We start from the raw sequence: 6,750 nt of genomic DNA, 5'->3' as shown, positions 1-6,750 counted from the left end.
GACAAGAGAAGTGTTCATACCTCCCAAGACTGGCACAAACCAGGGAACACTTTGGTCATGGAGGAGCTTGGGATCCCAGGCAGGACGCCCAGTCATGTCTGGAGAAGTGACCCTGAGGCACAGTCCCTGAAAGACCAATTCACTAGGCCAAGGTCTTGAGAGGGCCAAAAACAAAGCCAGCCTGACTATGAGCCTCTGCCCGAGCTTGCTAAATGTCTGGGGCCTTGCCATGTCCTTGCCATGTCTTTAGAAACAAAGATGATCTGACTCCTGGAACTGAAATTCTGCAGGGCGGTGTGCCAACAAATTTGATCGAGATAGTTATTTCAGCAGTTGTGACGCTTGGTGAATTACAATTTTTCTGGCGAGGCAACCTCAGTTACATAGACTGAAAATAAATAAATAAATCAGATGCCACTGCAATTGAGCAACATAATGAGGCCACTCCATCCCCATTACAAAATTTCTTATGTGCCACAAACGCTTCATCTAGGTCTAACTTCCTGATTTTTAGCAAAAACCAAAGAGCATAGTAAAAGTGAAAAATAAGTAGAAAAAGTAAGTATCCACAGAGCAGCATAGATGTGAGACATAAGGGATGTGTATCATATAAGAGCCAAAATAGGCAACAGAGGACATGGCCCCATTATGTTCATATAATGATTAAGTTATCCTTAAATTTTTCAGTCAACACAAGAGAGGAAACTTTTGAGAATGAAAAATGGCTCCTAATGCTGCTGCTAAGAAATATGTGGGTACCGTACACCTTAAACTTACACAGTTCTATATGCTGATTATTTCTCAAGAAAACTGGAAAAAAAGAAATATGTGGCTAACAAGAAATCTATTGTATTGGCAAAACATTTTCAGCAGCTTAATTCAGATGCAGTCTTTGAAAAGAGTTATCATTCTTTCACCCTGATGCATTTGCTGATGATGATAGATCACACGCATACAGTTACCGTTCACAAAAGCTCAGATACATGGAGCTCCTCAGGGCAGAAACTCTAGTGATGCCCAACACACAGTAGATATTCAATAGATACTTAATGAATTGAAAGGATGATACACAATGATCTCAATATTGCCTATCACTGGGGTGGTGAGGGTAGAAGTTTCAAAAGAAATTTAGGTGATCCACCAGAATGCATTCCTGATGAAGGCTTTTTAGTCACTAACTGGAGTAAAATAGGGGTCTTGTTGATTACATTTACTAGGATGATATGTGCTACAGACATCTACGGTCTTTTAAAAATTAGAATTACATCATACCACACATGGGAATATATGGACTCATTTCCTTTTTAATCTCTTTATTGGCACATTTACCTAAAACCCATTTTTATCATAATTTATTATTTTATCTATACTAGATCAGTGTAACTCTTCCTGAGATTTTTTTCTATCCCTTTAGTTTTCTATTTTGACAAACTAAAGTTCAACACTGTCTTTAACTAACTTGGAGACATTCTGTTTTAAATTCTTATTTCCAAAAAGAGTTCAATAGATTCACAGCACTTCGTGTATGCTAGCATGTTCTCAGCTTCTTTGACATTTCTGTCATCCCTTCAAAGGTATTCTTACCTATTCTGCTCATATTAAGGATTTGTTTTCGTCTAATTTATCTAAGACAACTTTCATTTTGTTTAAATTTTTGCTGAGCATTTAGTTATGTGGCTGTGGCAAGATGCTCAATCTTGGAAACTTTGAAGCTACACAGCCAAAGAGGCATGAATCATTCTTTTTGCCTAATAATCTTGAATTAGTTGGCAGGTAAACTTGAAATAGATGCTTTGGCAAGGAGCTCAAGTTGTTAGCGAGGCAGTGAAGAGCTATCCTGAGGTATCCTGCCCGAGGCTCTCCATTCGCCTCATGCTCCACCCTAGAGAGGGTTCCCATTCTATAGGAAGCCAGAGGACACTCAGACCTCTTTTAAGGATGTCACCATGTGCATTAGTTTCCTATGACTGCTGTCACAAAGTACTACACGTTTGGTGGCCTAAATATCACCTACTTATTCTCACAACTCCAGAGACCAAAAGTCCAAAATGGTTTCACTAACCTGAAACCAAGATATAGGCAGGACCATGCTCTGGAGGAAAATTCATTCCTTTGCCTTTCCCAGTTTCCCTTCTACTGTGGCTCTGGCCCCATCTTTCATCTTCAAAACCAGCATCATGGAATCTTGCTCCAGTGGTCATTGCCTTCTTTATCTGGATCCAATCTCCCTTTGCCTCCATTCTGTAAGGACACTTCTGATTACATTTAAAGGCCCCCTAGATAATCTAGAATAACTCTGTTTCAAGATCCTTAATTTAAACACATCTGAAAAGTCTTTTTTTATCATAGGAGGTAATGTTCACAGATTCCAGGGATTAGGCTCTGGATATCTCCTGGAGCCATTATTCAATCTATCATAGTCTGTTAGCCTCCTTTCCATATTTTAACTTGTTTTACTAAACATATATTTGTATACATTTTTAAACCTTTGTACCTCAATAATGGAACTTTCTGTTATCCTTATTTATTCTCCTTTTCACTCACTCACTCTTGCCACTTAAAGTTGAGTACCTGCTTTTTGCCAGACAATAATCAGAGCAGACAGATGTGGCACAGATATTGAAGTGATTAGACAGGTAATTTAAGATAACTATGACTAATATATGAAAAGCTCTAAAGGAATGAGCAGGCAATGCGTGAAAATAAATGAGTAAGGTAAGCAGAAAGACAGAAAATAGATGAAATAATTAAAAGGAAATACTACAAATCAAAAACACTAGCAGAAATGAAGAATGTCTTTGATGGGCTCATTAGTAAGCTGGAACACAGTAAGGAAAGAATCAGTGAGCTTGCATATAGGTCAATAGAAACGTCTCAAAGTAAAATCAAAGAAAAATAAATATTTTTAAAAATAGAGCAAAACATCCAAGAACTGTGAAACAATATGAAAAATATAAGGACACTTCATTGGAATACCAGAAGGAAATGAGAAAAAAAAAGGAAGCCAAAGAAATATTTTAAGTAATATAGACCAAGAAATTTCCAAAATTAGTGACGGACACCAAACCACAAATCCAGGAAGCTCAGAGAACACCAAGCAGCATTAAAACAAAACAAAACAAAACAAAACCAAAAGAAAACCAAAAACTTAAACCTACACATATCCTTCAAATGCAGAAAACTAAACACAAGAAAAAATCTTGAAAGAAACCAGAGGGGAGAAAACACCTTACCTCTAGAGGAACAAACATATGAATTATAGTGCAGGTCTTGCTAGAAACCATGCAAGCAAGAAGAGAATGGAGTGAAATTAGTGAAGTATTGAAAAAGAACCCCCAACCTAGAATTCTATACACAACAAAATTATCTTTTTGAAAAGTGAAAGAGAAATAAAGATGTTCTAAGAGTTTTTTTCAGACAAATAAAAACATGGAATTTACCACCAGCAGAACTGTAGGTGGAAGGAAAAGGATACGGTCAGAAACTTGAGTCTCCATTAAGAAAGGAAGAGGATCAGAGAAGGAATAAATGAAGGCAAGAAGGTCAGTTTTGTGTCCACTTTTTGTGTCCACAAGCTCTGGTCTTGTTAGTCTATCAAGCACTAATCTAGGTGTTGCTGTGATAGTATCTTGTAGATGTGATTAAAGTCCATAATCAGGTGACTTTAAGCAAGTGAGATTATCCTAGATAATCTGAATGGGCTGATTTAATCAGTTCAAAGTTCTTAAGAGCACAGCCTGTAGACATGTAGACAGAGGCTTCAGCTTTAGGAGACCACAAGTTCCAGCCTGCCTTTCAAGACAGCCTGCCCTGTGGATTTTGGACTTTCCCAGCCAGTATAAAATACATATATCATACATGCATGTATATATATGTGCATATATATCATTGGAAGTTTAATTTGAATGTGTGAGTGAAACTGAATATTTTTTCATGTGTTTAATTCTTGGTTTACAAGGGTAGCTTTTCTTTGAAAATTGGTTCTTTGTGAAAGGAAGCAGAAAAAAGGAAGGGAAAAAAGGAAAGAAGAGAAGGAAGGAGGGAAGAAGGAAGACAGGGATAAGGAACACTGAAACAGAGTGGAGGTCTCATTTTAACATGTTTAATTCATTTTATTTATATTATTCCTAAGTTTGCTTTAAAATTTTTAGTCTAGGGTCTCCTGGGTGGCTCAGTTGGTTAAGGGTCTGCCTTCAGCTCAGGTCATGATCCCAGGCTCCTGGGATCGAGCCCAAGTTGGGCTCCCTGCTGAGTGGGGAGTCTGCTTCTCCCTTTTCCTCTGTCCCTCCCCCAGCTTGTGCGTGTGGGCATTCTCTCTCTCTCGCTCAAATAAATAAAATCTTTAAAAAAATTATTTAATCTAGTTTTTTAAACTTTTACTTTTAATCTTTGTAGTTTTAATTAACACTAATATTTTAACTGTTTTCAATCACTTCACTTTTTAAATTACCATTCTTAACCTTTTATTTCCCCCCCATGGAACTCCATTTCAATTTCCTCTCCTTTTATACAAGCTTTCTATTGACTGTGTTTCTGAAGAAGCATGATCTGACTGCAGCCGGAAAACCAGCAAACATGGGAGGTGGGGAAATTACCCTGCTGCCTGTATTATCAACTACTGCATAATAATCACCCCAAAATGCAGTGGCTTAAACACAACAGTCATTGCGTACCTCTCATGATTTCTGAGGGTCAGGAATTCACACAAGCCACCCCAGGGCAGTTTGCCTCTACTGCAATATGTCTGGGGCTTCAGCTGGAAGATTTAAAGGCTGGCACCTGGAATCATCTGAAGGCTGGCTCACTCACAAGTCTGACATTTGATTCCAGCTGTCAGCTGAGACCTGAGCTAGGGCAGTTGGCTGGGACACGTACACATGGCCTCACCATGTGGCCTGGGCTTCTGCACAACATGGTGGCTGAGTTATAAAAGTGAGCAAGCTGAGACAGAGAGAAAAAGACAGCAAGGTAGAATCATACTCCCTAATTATAACCTAGACTTGAAAGTCACGCAGCATCACTTCTGCCACATTCTGTTGGTCAAGGCAGATGCAAACACGCATCTAGTTTTAACGGAGAGGGAATATTGCTAATGTCATATTCTCTGAAGAGCATATCAAATGGGATATATATTGGTGAGCCCATATTTAGAAAATAGAATTTGCTAGAGTGCCAGATGCATCTGAAACAATCCTTTGAGTTCTTCCTACATGAAATTTCATGCCTTCCAAGTTTGGCTACAAACATAAATAAATAAATGCAGAAACAAATAAATGAATGAATGAATGACTTCACCTGGTTAACTTGGGATGATTTGGGGCAATATATTTCTCTGCCCTCCATTTGGTTCATTGAAGATTGTCAACTGCTCACACATTCTACAAATATTTGACAATGCCTGTCACATCTCAATCAACATGTTAGGGTCTGGAGAAATAATGACAACATTATAGAATCTCGGTCCTTAATGACCTACAGTTTTGTGGGCAATACAGAGAGTAAACCAGAAATTATAACTCAAATATGTTTTGTATGAGAACAATAGGTAAATAGTGTTCTCTGAAAGTATCCGGGAGAGACTCATTACCCAGGCCTAGGAATTGGGAACAACTTCCCAAGGGAAGTGACATCTAACCTAGAAAGAATGAATAAGTAGGAGTTAGCCAGGAAATATGTATCCATGATGCAGAAAGGAGAGGGGCAGAATTATTCAAAACAGAAGGAAGAGCATGTTCATAGTTCCAGAGGCAAGAAAAAGTATGGCTTAATCATAAACAAGTGAATATACAGTTTATTATAGCTGGAATGTTTGTTTTGAAAACAGTCATAGGAATAGTTGAGACTAAATTGTTAAGAGCTAGAGCAAGAAAGGTACTGTAAGTCATGTTAAGGAAACTGGATGTACCCCATCAATCAGATTTTTAATCCCAACCTGTTCTACCCAGGGCTTCAGCTGTTCTATACAAAGCAGCTGGGGCTATGTTCTCCAGTGCAGACTCCTTCAGGCTCTACTCTATCCTCTACTCTACCCACAGAGGGCAGGAAGAGACCCAAGAAAGAGGCAAACCACCCCAGATTGGTAGGTAGTGGTTTTAACAAGCAAAGGAACTTACTTACAAGGCTTGCCTTCGGCATCCATTAGACAGGTAGGTCTCTGGATCAGCCAATCAGAATCTTAAAAGTATATAAAAGCCTTAACTGGATTTAGCCACATATACCATCCAGATGGTCAAACAACACATTGCTCTCTCAAGGCTGTGTCCTTGAAAATGCCTCCCACTTTGGAAGAGGTGGACAGAGCCTACACTTCAAGGACAGGGGAGGGGATGAGGAGCCTCTGATTGCTTGGGTCCAGCTCAGTGTCTACCAGCAGTCACATCTACTTGATGACCTTCCCCAACATTTATCAAAAATACAGGAGAAAACAACTGCTGGCAAGGATGTGGAGAAAAGGCAACCCTAGAATGCAGTTGGTGGCAATGTAAATTGGTACAACCATTATAGAAAACAGTATGGAGGTTCCATAAAATATTAGAAATAGAACTACCATATCATCCAGCAACCCTACTTCTGGATGTATATCTGAAGGAAACCAGGACCTCAAAGAGATATCTATACCGCCATGTTCATTGCAGCACTATTCACAATGACCAAGGTATGGAAACAAACAACCTAAGTGGCCATCAACAGACAGAGGAATGGATAAAGAAAATGTGATATATATATCACAGTTATATATAAATGTTATAT

Source organism: Ursus americanus, chromosome 10 (genome assembly GCF_024610735.1).
Source record: "Ursus americanus isolate L20-20 chromosome 10, mUrsAme1.1.p, whole genome shotgun sequence".
NCBI lineage: Eukaryota > Metazoa > Chordata > Mammalia > Carnivora > Ursidae > Ursus > Ursus americanus.
Note: the sequence above shows the minus strand (reverse complement) of the source record.